Below are 15,184 nucleotides of genomic sequence, written 5' to 3'. Positions count from 1 at the left end.
AAAACAAAAATCGAGACAATTTTGCTTCATTAAACTTAACTAACTGAAGGCAGAACCAATTAGTCATCATATTGTTTAGATTTTTGCTTCCTTACAGACTATTTGATATGGCAGCCATCTCCCTGAGACTGTATTGCTAACTTAAATCCAGAACCTTCAAAGTTAAACTGACATTTGTTCTCTTCCAGTAAAAAATATTTAGTCCATTAAACATAAATACCTGTCATTATGATACATGTACTGAGTACAAGTCTCCAGTTTTCCTCCAATGTTTATTACATCCAAACAACTGCAGTGCCTGCATGTTTTCAACTTTAGTGTATTGATTAAACTTTTAAATGCCTGCCATATAACCTAGGGACATCAAAAAGATTAATTTGCGTCAATGTTCATCTGTAATTCATTAGCCATTTATACTCTACAACCACATGGACTATCAAGAAAATGCATGCCATTTTTCACTGTAGCGATGCTTGGAAGCAAATCTTGGCAGTTCCACTGCATAAAATTAGGACACAGGGGCCTGTCCATTTACAGTACAGTATTATGCATTGCCAAAGAGCAACTAATTAAAGGAGCAGTAGATACACAAAAATCTGAAACAGCATTCGTTTCCTATAATGTGCAATAAACAGCAACATCAATTGCTTGTTACTGGGAGTCGAACAATTTAAGGATTTTTGCAGCCGAGGTAACCAATTAATCTACAATTCTAAATGGGTACTCTCAATATAAAAATGATTTTAGAAGCACAATGATATTAATCAGTAACATGTGCTCAGTCTCACGAACAAGGTCTTGTGCAACCTGCTTATTTTATTTAAAGCACAGATTTGCTCTTTTGGATAAACAGTAGCAGTGGGACAAAGCACATTCATTATTTGTTGTAACTAGGTTACTGATCAAAGCCTAAAATTAATTGTCCTTGTAACGTTCAAGTGTGTAGATTATATTCTGTAAATAAGGCCCACTGTACGAGAAAACAATTTGTAATGTTACTGTAGCTGTTAGTTTATGGCATGGGTCCTTTAAGAGTGTGTACAACACCACTTTGGAAACTAATGTGGCACCATGCTGGCATTTAGGCCCTGTTATATATCAAAACTATCCATTTATATTACTTGCACCAACAAGTCAGGTTGTTGTAAGTAATGCAACAATGATTCCAGGTTTCTTTTTATTTTATCAACATTTTCATGAAAAATATACATAGGTATACATTAGAATGAAGCTCCTGTTCTTGCAATGCATGACTTTTTCCTTTAGAAAAAAAGTGCATGAAAGCAAACATTCTTAATTTTATTCCAAAAAATGGACATAATTTGCCAAATAAATTAGTATGCATGAAGCCAGTTTTGTTTTGGGTTATAAATTATTCAAATAGTCACATACATGGAGGCAAATATAATACTTTAGAAACTAGTGCGGCAGGTCTGTGTCATAAATACAGAAATACCATATTAAGAGTATAGGTCAAATGAAATGCTGCCACATTGTGCAATCTATTACTGCATACACAGCTAGTGAGATCGTGTCATTTGCATCATAAAATGTCTAAGAAATGGTGGTTAATCAATAAAAGAATCAATATTGACTTACAATTTATTCACAAAAATCTGTAATGGTTGCACACTTTAAACCTATTAATTACTGAATATAGTGACTGGCTGACATACTATCCTGAATCCACAGCACTAATAGTGACATATTTTTCATTACAGTCAGTGGCCTCTGGTCTTTGAATGACCACAACAGTGGCTCTGTCTAAAAGAAGTCTATAATTACTTTAGGGGCTGTGGTGTCCCCCCCTCCCCCACATTTCATGTAACTGTTAACTCTCATTCTATCAGACAAACTGAAAATAATTAAATAAGGCCCAGGTATCAACAATTGTACATTGAGTATTTTTAATGCAGCATGTGTACGCTCCATTTTCATTTCTGTTATAATGGCCTATACACTGTAACTCAATTCATAGGGCTGGATTTTGTCAATGGGGGCGCATTGGGGGCAGGACTGCTGGTTTTCAGGTTTTCTGAAGCCCAAGGGTTGAAGCCTGCAGGAAGAAACAAAGGTAAGGAAACTTTTTCTAACACTTTACACTCACCTCTCATACTTACCTCTCCACACTTGCACCTATCACTCACCTTCACAGCGGACTTTTCGATCCCTCTCACACCCACAGACTCACTGCTCGCCTCGCTGACCCTGGCGAGGTTCGCAGCCGTCGGGAAGCCCGCACTTGTGTGGGTAAAATGGGGATAATCCTCTTTAACTGCCTGTTAACTACATGTTAACAGGCAGTTAAATGGCTGTAATCCCTTTCCCGCTCGAGAGACGGGTCCCTGCGCGACTCGGGGACCTGCCTCCCAGGAAGATGGCACGGGGGCGGGTTGGGAGCGGGTTCGGTACCCGCTCCCAGTTTCTGCCATTTTCCCGGCTCCCCAGGGCTGGGAAAAATCCCCCCATAGTTTCTGAAAACATGTGAAATGCAGGAATAAAATTGGTTGTTGCTTCAAGATGTATTAATTGGTTTGAATTAACTTTTCCTTTTTCCTGTTTGAATGGATCCTCGTGGATATCAGCTGTTCAAGATGGTTAGCAGATTCAGAGGTTAAACTGTGGGTACAGGGGATCTACAAAGTATTTTATGAGTGAGAAAGATCTTATACGATTTAAGTTAACAAGTCACATACATGTGAGTTATTAAAAGAATGCTCTAGCTAAAATGTGCACAACTCTATTTGTAATCCTTTATCTATTCTATGGAATTTCCCCCTGCAAAATAAAAATTACATGTAATCTTCCTAGAACCCTGTATTATTTTATTTTCTGCTGTTTAATAGGCTTCTGCGTAGCTGGATGAATATAACTTCTGTGCTCGATGGCAGAGCACTACATCACTCTGTAATGGCACTCAATGACAAAGGAGTGCTCAACACTCCTCCAAACTCAGCTTTGAAGCAAATGCTGACAAAATATTATAAGGGAATATGGCACTCCCCTTGGGCAATATTTTTACACTCTCCCCTCTCCCAAATGTTAAAACAATACTGATTTTTGGACGGGTCTTATACTATTCACAAAAATTGTCTTCGTGAGTGCTGAAGTCAGGACGTGTTAGACCTGATACCCAACAATGCAACATCAGGTATCATTTCCAGGTATGGTATCATAGCACTACAAAATAAGCACTGGATGCTGCCTTCACATTTGGGATGATCCTCGGAGAAGTACTGTATAATGAAAACTGGCTAATTTAAAACTAAGTGCAATCTAATTGGGGAGACTCAGAAGTCTGCCTTATGTGGGTCTTGCTTGACGAAATCCTTTAAAGTGTCACACATCACTATACTAAAGATATTATTTTCAATGTATACAGTTTACAACTGGGCACAAATGAGATCAATGGTGGAGGTCTACTACACAAGTGTCTGGATACGATGAAGTGATCACTAGAGTGCTAAAATTCCCTAAATATAGTTCAAATTTCTTACTGGAATGAGATTCCATACCCAGTTCACTGATCTCTGAATATTATTTAAAAATTAATTATGGGTTCAAAATCAGTTCAGATGAAATGCACATTCTCTATTCTAATGATATTTGTCATAGCAGCTCCTGAGGGCGGGATGCACCTATTGAAGTATGGAGAGAACACAACACTGATTTGGAAAGCAATGTTCTTGGTGAACAAACTGAGGGGCGGGGTGGGGTGGGTTACACTGCTGCGCTGGACAAATGCTGTCTTGATAGTAAGCTCAGAGGGAAGTGTATTTTTCAATGTGTAGAACAAAAAATGTTATGTATAATATTCCCCCAAAAATCTCACTTGGCAGACAACAAAATAAGCACAAGGAGTACTTTTTTTTTTAAGTTTGATGATCAGGTGATAATACTGCTGCAAACCTCAGCTCTGATTTTTGTCAACACCAGTTAGGTGTTGAAAGAAATCTCACATTTCTTAAATAATAGGAACAGTTTAAAGAGCAACCCCCCTAATGCCCACCTCAAGGCCGCAAAAGTCATCTTCGAAGCTTCCACTGAGGCTGCACAATTCACGTAGTCTTAGATCTCTAATGGGAGCATGAGTTTGAGAAGGAACAGATCGTTAAATATCATTCATCAACTGGGGAGAGGGAGCTTGCATCAAGGCTGGACTGTGAAGATTACACACTACAGTGTAAAATAATTAACATGATGACCTTTTAAATAGGACAATTGTTACTGTCAGATTTAAATTCACCGTTAATTATTTTCTGATCCAGGTTTTTATTTTTCTGGCTCAATAGTAGCGCATACATAGCAGAGGAAACAATATATTACATATTTCCTATCCAAAGATTGAGTAACACTCACTATCAACCCCTTGCAGAGTCCCAAGGCTTTAGGAAAGGCAGTAAAAGGAAGATTTGTGCATTCTGATTTTAAACTTGTCCTTAAAACACATATTATCTATTTTCTGTTGGCAACCCACTAAAAAGTATTTGTTTCCAAAAGAATTGTAGCCTAGAACATTCATGAGATGAAGCAAATACTTTTTGGACCAAAAATATGTTTAGAACATTGCAAATTGATTTGGTTACCATCTGAAATGATTTCACTGGGGAACAGCAGTTCAGAGGTCGCCAGATGAATAACTGCACTAAAAGAACACTATTTTACACTACATCTGGTACTTGTACCAAGTAAGGATGAGCAAGATCAGACTGCCAGATTAAGAACATCAGAAACCTCTGGACAAGGAAAGCCCTGTCTGAACTAAATAACCTGTTTGTAGCTGCATTCTCCAATCCTCTCTGCAAATTTTTACAAACTCTGTCTCGCTCTCAAACAGATGTAATGGGTACGTGAATTAAATTGTGGAAACCGCAATTTGGTTCCATGCAGCAAACTGTCTGCACCACTGTACAGAGTGAGAGTGCAGGTCTGTTAGGATTGTGTAACTGAAGGCCTCACCACACATGCATAGTAACAGCAGTGGCTTGTATTAAGCTACACTTAAAATAAATGTATTATGAAACGAGTCCTTAAAATGCACATTCGCGATCTCTGGTGAGAAGTTTGCCTTTTTTGACGTTCAATTGATTTCAGCGCTCTGTAATAAGAACTCTCAGTGAAGAACTACAATGACGTCAACAAGCTGTCTAAGAAGCTAATCACATTGCAGAATTCTCACAGATAGGAAACGAGAAGCTGCTTTAATCCGGACTTTTTAAAAATGTTACAGAGAGCAAAATAAAGATTTAGACTCTAACATGGGGATAAGGTAGAAGCTGAAATATCATGAACAAACTTTAAAAGTTGTATAAAAATTGTAAATTTTATCATATTTGACAACTCCACAAATATAAAAAATAGTTTTTGCAGGGCTAGAATGTTTGTTTAGCAGTCAATATGTTGTTAAAACCCCAGTTACACCTATTCCAACAAGGCTTAACATTTAATGGGGTGTTTAACAGCGATATTACTGTGGAAAAGCCCAAGCTTTTGTCAGTTTCACTGATTACCGGTTATGGGGTCGGGGGGGTCCACAGCGCAGCCAGTGTCGGAGCAGTGAGTGACTGACCGCAACTTCGAAATTTCCGCGTTTAGATGTGCATGCGCTAAAGACTGATGCTGCAATCAGTTTCAGAGAGGTAATGACGGCAAATGCTGGTAATTCAGCGTCATTACCCATCGCAAATTCCCGGCCATTATCTATTTTCTGTTGGTAACCCACTAAAATGCATTTGTTTCCAAAAGAATTGTAGCCTAGAACATACATGAGATAAAACAATTACTTTTTGTATTAGAACATTGCAAATTGATTTGGTTACCTTCTGAAATTATTACACTGGGAAACAGCAGTTTAGAGGTTACCAGATGAACAACTACACTAAAAGAACATTATTTTACACTACATCTGGTACTTGTAACAAGTAAGGATGAGCAACATCAAACCGCCAAATAGTTACCCAGATTTACCTTTTATTTCTTTCTCTTCAAACCATCCCACCACCACCAATCCATTGGTTACAAAACATTAGACTAAGGTGTAGTGAGATACAAGATTGTACCTGACATGAATCAGTCATTCATGAAAGAAAGACTTATGAAATAATTCTGAGCTGCCTGCGGGTGGCGCTGTTCAGGGAGAGTATAAATACTCGGGCACGGGCCCAGCTTGCGCAGGACATTCTTAACAGGAACTAGTGAAGGACACAACTCAACCTCCATGTTGTAAAACAGTGTTTAACGCTTAGACCAAGTGCCTAGTAATTTTCTTACGTCAGTAGCCATAATTCAGCATACCCCCAATCTTTCAATCTCAACCATGCTGCTGTGGGGAAGTGAGGACTAGAAAGTGCTATTCCACAGAAAGGATAAAAGAAACAGAAACTGGAAACCATCACCCTCTGATCCACTTTTGCAGCTTAAGCCAGTTATACAGCATCACTGGCAGAAGCCTGAGCAGGGTCTTGGCCAGGGAAGGTCCAGAACATGGGAGAAAGAGCAAAACAATTAGAAAGTTACAAGTTTTAATTTCTCCTTCTTTATGTACAGCATTAATCCCCAGCCATTGGCACCATTAACAAATTGCCAACTCCTCCGTAGCTGCCAGTTCCCATGCTAATCAACGAACACCTCACCATTATAGGCACGGGTAAATACAGTGCAATGTTGCATGTAAATGTAAATATAAATACGTAACAGAGCCAAAAACCACAGGCGAGCACATTTAAGTGTCTATTATCTGTTGGTGATCAAACACAAAAGCACGCTACAGTGATATGAAACAGGTGTCAAGTTTTACACATTTCAGTCAGTCTCCCATCTTTCCTCAAAACTGGAAGGGTTAGAACTTTGGGTGCAGCAGGGAGAATGTTCTTCTCTGGAAAACTGTCATATCTAACTTCAAAATGCAAAAAATGAAAAATCACAACATTAGAAGCTGTCAAACATATAATAATTTAAAACTAGCACCAACAAGGTTGGCGGGAAAGGGGTGGGGAGGGAAAGTTCCTTGTTTAAGGTGACTTGATATTCTAGTTCAGCAGAAGCGATTCTAATTTTGACTCACCTATCTCAAAGTCTGACGAGAAATTTCAGCCAGGGTTGCCAACCCTTCAGGATTGCCTGGGAGTCTCTCCAGGGCTTAAGAATTAAAATCCTGAACAATGCCGTGAGCAAACCGGGAGAAACAGCATTGGGACATTAAAATAAACTGCATTTTTTATTTTTTTATTTTCTTTGAACACTTTCGTTTATTAGTTATAACATTTTTGGAGATGGATAAAAAGGCTGTTTGACTGGGTGGGGCTGTTGGAGGCGAGAGGTCATGTGATGAAAACGCCAGGAATAAGTCCAACCAGATTTGGCGACCCTACTTTCCGATGGCTAAATCGCAGGTTTTTCCCCCTCATTTCTATTATAATTTTTATTAATTACACACCTGTAAATATGCAAAGAATAGCCTATAATGGGCCATATAAAGGGGCAGAGTCATTATCTAATTTCTCCTTTGCTGGGATAATTGTATCCAGTTTAAAACAGGCATCAGTGGACCAGTGTTGTGATGATGTCATTGCCCCCGAGACTAAAAATTCACCATTTAAAAAAAAATGAAAACTGAGATTTAAAAAAAAAAATCTCTAAAGGTTTCTGCTGCAGCAGGTAAGTCATTTGCCGCAGCACAAATTTATTATGCTGGTCAAAAAACTGGTGATGAGGCAGCACAATCTGCAGAGTTGGCTGCTTTCTGGCTCTCCCAATTTTACAGATTGTAAACCCGGTCAACGTACGTGCCCTCATCAGTGTCACCCATAGCCCCTTTCTGCGAGAGCTTGAAGCCTATTTTGTGTCCATCCGACAAAGCAATGGGGGAAAAAAAAAATTCAACAACAAAACAAGCCAGGTTTTACATAAATTTGAAAAAAAGAGAAATCATCGCAAACAAAAATAAACAGCGATACGGGGCAAAGGGTCCTGCTGGACCGATCAACTAACATGAAAAGATTCGACAATGCACGCCAAAGAAAGTATGCTCATCTGATAGAAATTTAGAAAGAAAGGATGCCAGAAGCCGGGAGAGACACCGAGGAGAGATTTGAGGAGGTGATTGCTGCCACAGTTGTCATTCATGTCAGTGGGAAGATGCCAAATTTGAAATAAAAATGGTGTCAGCTGAATAGCAGAATCTGTTTACCATGTGTTTTCAGTCAAGAAATATTATAGATGAAATTTTGGGCAAATATAAAAAGTATTATAGGTCAACTCCAGGGGATTAGACACACGGTTTTTATAAATTAAAAAAAAACAACAGGAGCTACTTAAGGGTTCTAACTACACTGCATGACAGTTGTTACAAAACAATAATATATACTTTCCTTGCCAATTTACCAACACAGAAAGTGATTTTAAGTACAAATTTGCATTGAAGTGTTAGATTATTCCTAAAGCCTTGAGATTAACATATTTATTCCTGTCCACCTCAAACTATCAGATACCCAGCCATTTTATGAATGCAGTAAAGGTGCTTTTAGATTAATGCAGCACCACAGGCTGTTGGTATACGGGTCCCATGCAGCCGATGGCCCCCATTCCGTTGACTGCTGCCACCAGTGCTCCAGTCTCCTACGATGACCTTGGAAACATGCTGAGCTGGTTCAGCACATCAGCATGTCTGCATTGTGACATTAAGTTGCGTTTTGACCTGAGCATGTATTACACACTGGGATAACTCAGCATCTGTTCCCCATCTGCACTCTGATTTTTTTTTAAAAGGTTGAAGAAGAAGCAAATTGTTGATGTTCTTCTGTACTTCTACTCTCCTGCAGGTTCGTTGGAGAAGGCTACTTTGGCCCAGTGAGTCTTCCTTGTGTAAACTGTACTCCAGTGGTCTACGGAAGAGCAGAGGTACAGGCTACTGAGTGCCTGGGAGAGAACAGCACAGAGAACAGCTTGGCATCACTCGTCCAAAACTTGGGGCAGGTATAAAAGCCCCATAATTGACTCAAAGGTATTTATTTAGCTACAGTTTTAGCACCGTGATGACTACAGTAGATACATCAGGTGACAGTGAGTGATAAAATGAATACTTAACAAAAAATGCAAACATAAAACTTGTGGGGCTTGAATTTCCAAGCCCCGTGGATGCGGGAGTGGGGGGAAAATTGCAGAATCGGGGGGCACGAACCCTTCCCGCCTCCATGCCCGTTTCCCAGGAGGCGGGTACCCGACCTGTGCTGGGAGCCGCCTCCCCGAGGTGGGAAGGAGATTAGTGCCAATTAACTGCCTGTTAACAGGTAGTTAACAGGCAGTTTTTGGCCTAATCCCTATTTTTAGCCCTGAAGTGTGGGCTGCCCGACGGCTCCGAACCACGCCAAGTTAGCGAGGCAGACCGTCGGGCTGAAGGGCTTGGAGGGTTCGAGATGTCCGGTGTTCAGGTGAGTGATGGGTGCATGAGTGCAGAGGTAAGTGTGTTTGGTGTGTGTAAAGTGTTTAAAGAAGTTTTACTTACCTTTACTTACTAATGCAGGCTTCCTTCCTTCAGGTCTCAGGAGTCCCTCATCTCACCGGCACAGAAAGCAGAATGGCTGCGAGCTGTCAAAAGTTGCAACATTCAGCTTTCTGTTCTGGAGAGATTTCTAACCGAGTCTGTGGAGAAGGACTCAAGTTAGAAGTCAGATTGTCAGTGTTTGACAACTTCACAGAGCTGTCAAACGCTGATATTTCATCTGTCAAAAGCTCTTGACAGATGAAATGTCAATCCCTGACGTCATCTGTAACCGGGTGTCCCTTAATTGGCCAGCTGAGCCCGCTGGGCGGGCTCAACAAGGTCAATCAAGGGAAAATCGCGTGGGTTGGCCACAAATCGATGGAGGCGGGACTGCAACCCAAAAAGTGGGAGTCCCGCCTCCATCACGTCCCCATTGACAAAATACAGCCTGTGTTGTTTAGGAAAAAAAATTGTCAGTGTTCCATGCCTTTTTGTTTTAAAGGTCAGGTGCCAAGATGTAAATTGTTCTGAGGAACAACAATATCAGCTTGGCCATCTAATAAATGGCAATAGCCAGGATATATCAAATTCAGATGTTCCCTATTGATATCAGCACATTTTAAATTGGTTCAAATTAGTTTACAGGTTGCTAATCCTGGGTCTGTGCCTAAAGCACGCAATGCCCTTATTTTCTCCTCCGGTTAATGCGAGCATTTTTCTTCCTTTCGTTTCACCTCTTGCCACCAGTTCATGCTGGCACTCTTTCTCCCCCATCATCCATGTGTGCCTGGCTTCTTTCCTCTCTCCATTACAAAAGTGTCACTTCCTTCTTCTCTCCTCCATCCCAAAAGTACTCTCCCAACTTCTCCACACCGCCCAAAAGTGTATCCCAGCTTCTTCCATCCTCTCCCACCTGCAAAAGTGCTCTTCAGATTTCTTTCTTTTCTCCCCAAAAACTCAGCTCCTGGCTTCGTCCTTGCCCCAAATTTCGCTACTGGATTTTTCCCTCTCTCTCCCCTCCCTTACCTTAACTCCATCCTTCTCGCTTGCTGCTTGCTCAGAATAAACCAGACCATGTACAAACTCAATGAGAGCAATTTTAACTTAACCTGCCCGGCGGGAAACTGACCGGAGAGAAATGGAGTCAATGGAGAGTAATATTGGGCAGGGTGCAACACCGGCCTTCCACCCGATCCCTTGGGTTTCCCGCCAGGGGAGTTCGGTTAAAATTAGCCCTTATGTCTTCTTTGACACTGAGCTGAGCTTTAAATCTTATACATCACGAAGACCACTTAATTCCAGCTCCACAACCCCCGTCTAGTCCTTACCTCACCCCACTACGCTGACATCCTCATCTATATTTCTGTTACCTCCAAACTAAATGCTTTCCTCCTGAGCGGCGACCTATGAAAAATTCCAATTTATCCAAAACCTCCACTGACTGCATCCTATCGGACTCACCCATCACCCCATCTTCAATTACTTCACTGGCTCCCCTTTCCCCACATGGTAAATTCAGAATCTTGCCCTTGATTACAAACCCTTTCACAGCCTCACACCACCCTACCTCTGCAACTTCCTCCAAACTACATCACAGCCCATGTCCTTTAGTCTTCTGATTGTGGCCTTCTGTGTCGCTTCCTTCCCTCCACTTCAGCCATCTCAGCTTGATTTTCTACAACTCGCTCTGCCTTGCTACTTCTATCCCTGCCTTTAGGGGCTCCTCAAAGGCTTTCTGTCATCTCCTTTAACTCTTCCATTACTGCTTTGTGTATGTTCCTCCTCTGTGAAGCACCTTGTGACATTTACTACTTTAAAGTTGCTATATAAATGAAAAACTCAGTCTAACTATGTGACAGAGGAGCTTGCACCTCACCTACAAAGGTGGGCAAGAAAATCTCAACCAGATTTGTGCTTTTATTTTTCTAACACACTGTGTTATTTTAATATACTTTAAAATGGTCAATGTATTTGCCAGGTGCTGCATGTTTAATTATAGGTAATCTGCTACTATCTATAGAATGATCACAGTCTTGTGATTAAATATCCAATAAAACACCTTCCCTCTGATCTCGACTCTAAGCGCCAAAGAGACGCTGAGTTGCAAATTTGCAAAGTCTGGGTAATTGTTCTTTATAAGGAAGATGAATCAGCAAAAAAAACTTGAGGGACCCTCCTAGGGTGTCTCAAAATCGCAAGACACTGATGAAGCCTAATATGAGATTGTTCAAATTAGGTTGGAGATGAAGTACTAGTGGGGATCTCTTGATATCAAAGCTAATCAGATATGTGCTTACTGTTTAATGAAAGTACTTTTTTCTACTGAGAGTGCTGCATGTAGAAAATAAAAGCAACAAGGCATCAGATTAGTTTTAGCTATCTCTGCGTAGGACTATTAAAGTGAAAGATTACTGCATTCTGTAACATGCTCTCGACTTTATAAATTCCTATGAAATGAGAAAAGATTATTGGTAGCATGTGCAATCCTGGGAATTTCCCTTCTGAAATAAAATACATAAAAAGGAAATTTAATTCTTAAGGAAATAAATTGACGGGAAGCAGGAGATCACACTGAGGAGCTAATTTAAGTGGCAATGAAATTAATTTTGCTGACATTTATTCAATCTGGTAGAAAGTGGGACAAGGCATACAGTCGCTCTGTTACCTTGAGATAAGAGAACAGTAATTTAAGTTGTAGAAGTGGCTCCAATCACAGATTTAATCCTAGCCATGGTACATGGCCCCATGTGACCCATCACAGGGGATTTCATACGTAACTGACAAATATTAGTGACAACCTGGATTTTAGATAATAGTCTTTGTTTTAGAAAACATCGAAAGAAAATATTAATAGATATAGACAAAATCATTTACAATGGACACATCATTATCACTGTATAAATTGTTTGGCAGTATCTTACAGCTGTATAGATAAGTCTGGTTCTCAACTAGAAAATCTACATGTTCAGCTAGACTTATCTTTTTTGCATACAATGAGTTTCAGAGGGAGTACCTTTAGTTGTATTTTTAAAGTAACATTTAATAAATGCTCTATAAAATGTTTAAAGAATTTTAAATGCTGCTTGATATGAGATATATATACATATATAGGTGTATGTATATATATTGTATATATGTAGATATATAGATATAATACAGATATAGGTATATAGATATACAGATACAATACAGATATAGGTATATAGATATACAGATACAATACAGATATAGGTATATAGATATACAGATACAGGTATATAGATATATACAGATATAGGTATATTATATAAATAATATAGACAAGCATGGTGCCACATGGTGTTCTCTGGGGAACCATTTTAGGCATCAAGGTTAATTCAGGTTTTCCATTTCAGAACATTTTACACACAGGATGGCGCTCTCATACTTGGAGGACATGATGGTAAGGCAGCAAAGCTCAGGACACAAGTTTACATTTGCGATTCCCTGCATGCTAAGCTTTGAATTACAAATCTGTTATGAAGGAGGATATGTCAAGCAGGGGTCAGGTGCTTCTCCAAACATTAGGAGGGAAAATCAAAGCAAGGGTCACACTGTACCCATCTGGCATAGCTCAGAGATGATAGCAGAGGCCTGGGAGCAGATAGAATACACTGAATGCATGGGGAGACTTGTAAAGAGTGAGGTGCGAAATGGCCCACTCTATACGCGCAGTTAATCACCAAATATATATTATTTTATATCGTAAAAGAGGTGCATCAGCCCTCATTTCCTGTGTTAAAAATGTTAAAAATAATTAACAAATGTTCTATTTGGCAAAGGATCTAGAAGGCCTGTAATGTCTTGGTGACCTTACCAATCAAAACGAAAAAAGAGTCAGGGTTATGACCTGCAGCTTGAACAGCAATTAAACTGCAACCTCATCTAGTGTTTACTGAACAGAAATTAGACTTTGTGGCGATAAAGGGCACAGTTTCACATTAACAGCAGAATATAATCTGCATTATATGGGATAACATGATCCTTAAAACACAGCATACCACTTATTTGCCATGAGCAACACATGGGAGATCTGCTTGTAATAAAAATGTGTGTGCACGTGCATTTCCTGTCTGCTACATCACACTTCCTGTGTCACACTTCTGTGTTCTCAATCCGAGCCAAACTTTTTGCAGCTGACTGGTTCATTAACAAATTTTTTTTAACAACAGAAAATGAGCAAGGAAATCATACTGAATGTACAAGGAAACTCCCCACCAACATCAAATATTTCAGAGAGTCAGAATATCTGTTGCCTGTGACATGAAAAATAACCTTTCTCTGCACATCTGCAGGTCCTCAGTGCCCCTCACTGTCATTGCCCCTATGCACGTATACCACTCGATTCCAGAATTTCCCCTGGCTTGCAGCTGCCACAGATCCTCTGCCTCACAGTTTCGTGACACTCTACCCTGTTTCTTCAGACTATGCTGCTGCTATTCTTGTGCTCCACTCTATTTCATGGTCCTTCAGGCTATGTTTTCCAAGGCCTTTCCCCTAGTGCTGCCAGACCACCCCACCTCAACGGCATCAGATCTTAGAGTTCATCCTGGCTGCTGTCATATCCCAAACCCTTTCCTCACGCCAAGGTCTGTCAAGCCCCATTCCACAGCCTGAATTTGATTAGCCTCGTTTCCCACCCCACTGCTCTGAGAGCACATACCCCTCCCCGAAGACCACTTGCGCTCTGCGTGTAGGCCCCAGCCTGGTATGTCCCAAAATCCTGGTGTGAACTGCAGGATGCCCATTCCCGCCTAGTTCTCCTTCACCTCTGCCCACTCCATCCCACATGCCAACCCCATGCCCCCACAATCTCTGCCAGTCTCCGCCCATTGCCCGATCACTCCAGTTGCTCTCTTCACTCGTGTCTGTTGCACCAGCTCACAGGTGGCCTGCCCCTACTTGATCCAAATATCCTGCTCCTCTCAGTTCCACAATAAGGCAAGTAAGAAGAATTAGAACTTATCTACCAGCGATCCATTTAAGTGCGTGAGAATACTGATCGAAGCATGCACGATGCATGCTGCCGTCAGCTGCAAACAAATTTTCCAAAGGCCTACTTGCACATGCAAAGGGCTGAACAACAGTTTCAGGCACAGGCCCTGGGCGTTTATGTAGGAATCTTTACCAATATGGCGGGCAGAACACTTACTGCATGGAATGAGTGCTTGCAAGTGACATGCCATGCTGGATGCTTAGGTTCCTGTTTTACTCCTGGAAAATGGGCACGGAACATCGAACATCAAGGCCAATGCTTTTAAATTCAACATGTGGCGTGCTTGGGTGGTGTATGGCTGCATTAAGGCACTGCCGTTATTTTCTTTGCTTTCAAGCCATTGTCCTAACTTGCACCAAGTCCCGTTCACCCATCATCCCTGTGCTGACTGACCTACATTGGCTCCTGGTTAAGCAGCGCCTCGATTTCAAAATTCTCATCCTTGTTTTCAAATCCCTCCATGGCTTCGTCCCTCACTATCCCTGTAATCTCCTTCAGACCCAACCCTCCCACCCCCGAGATATCTGCGCTCCTCTAATTCTGCCCTCTTGAGCATCCCCGATTATAATCGCACAACCATCGCTGGCCGTGCCCTCTGTTGCCTGGGCCCTAAGCTCTGGAATTCCCTGCCTAAACCTCTCTGCTTCTCTACCTCTCTTTCCTCCTTTAAGACGTTCCTTAAAACCTAC

General features: G+C 40.9%; 1 protein-coding gene across 3 annotated transcripts in view; it reads right to left on the bottom strand.

The window, feature by feature from the left end:
- Nucleotides 1-15,184, bottom strand: part of lrmda (leucine rich melanocyte differentiation associated) — a 932,585-nt gene that overhangs the window by 12,377 nt on the left and 905,024 nt on the right. The window contains exon 7 of one of the 3 annotated variants that reach the window (XR_015074203.1): nucleotides 221-354. The exons of the other annotated variants lie outside the window; for them this stretch is intronic. The gene's annotated coding sequence lies outside the window, so the exon portion shown is untranslated. The remainder of the gene's footprint in view (nucleotides 1-220; nucleotides 355-15,184) is intronic. 3 annotated transcript variants of the gene reach the window in all.

Source organism: Somniosus microcephalus, chromosome 29 (genome assembly GCF_052327205.1).
Source record: "Somniosus microcephalus isolate GS21.2 chromosome 29, FLI_Smic_1.0, whole genome shotgun sequence".
Taxonomy (NCBI): domain Eukaryota; kingdom Metazoa; phylum Chordata; class Chondrichthyes; order Squaliformes; family Somniosidae; genus Somniosus; species Somniosus microcephalus.
Note: the sequence above shows the minus strand (reverse complement) of the source record. Positions and strands in the feature narration are given on the sequence as shown.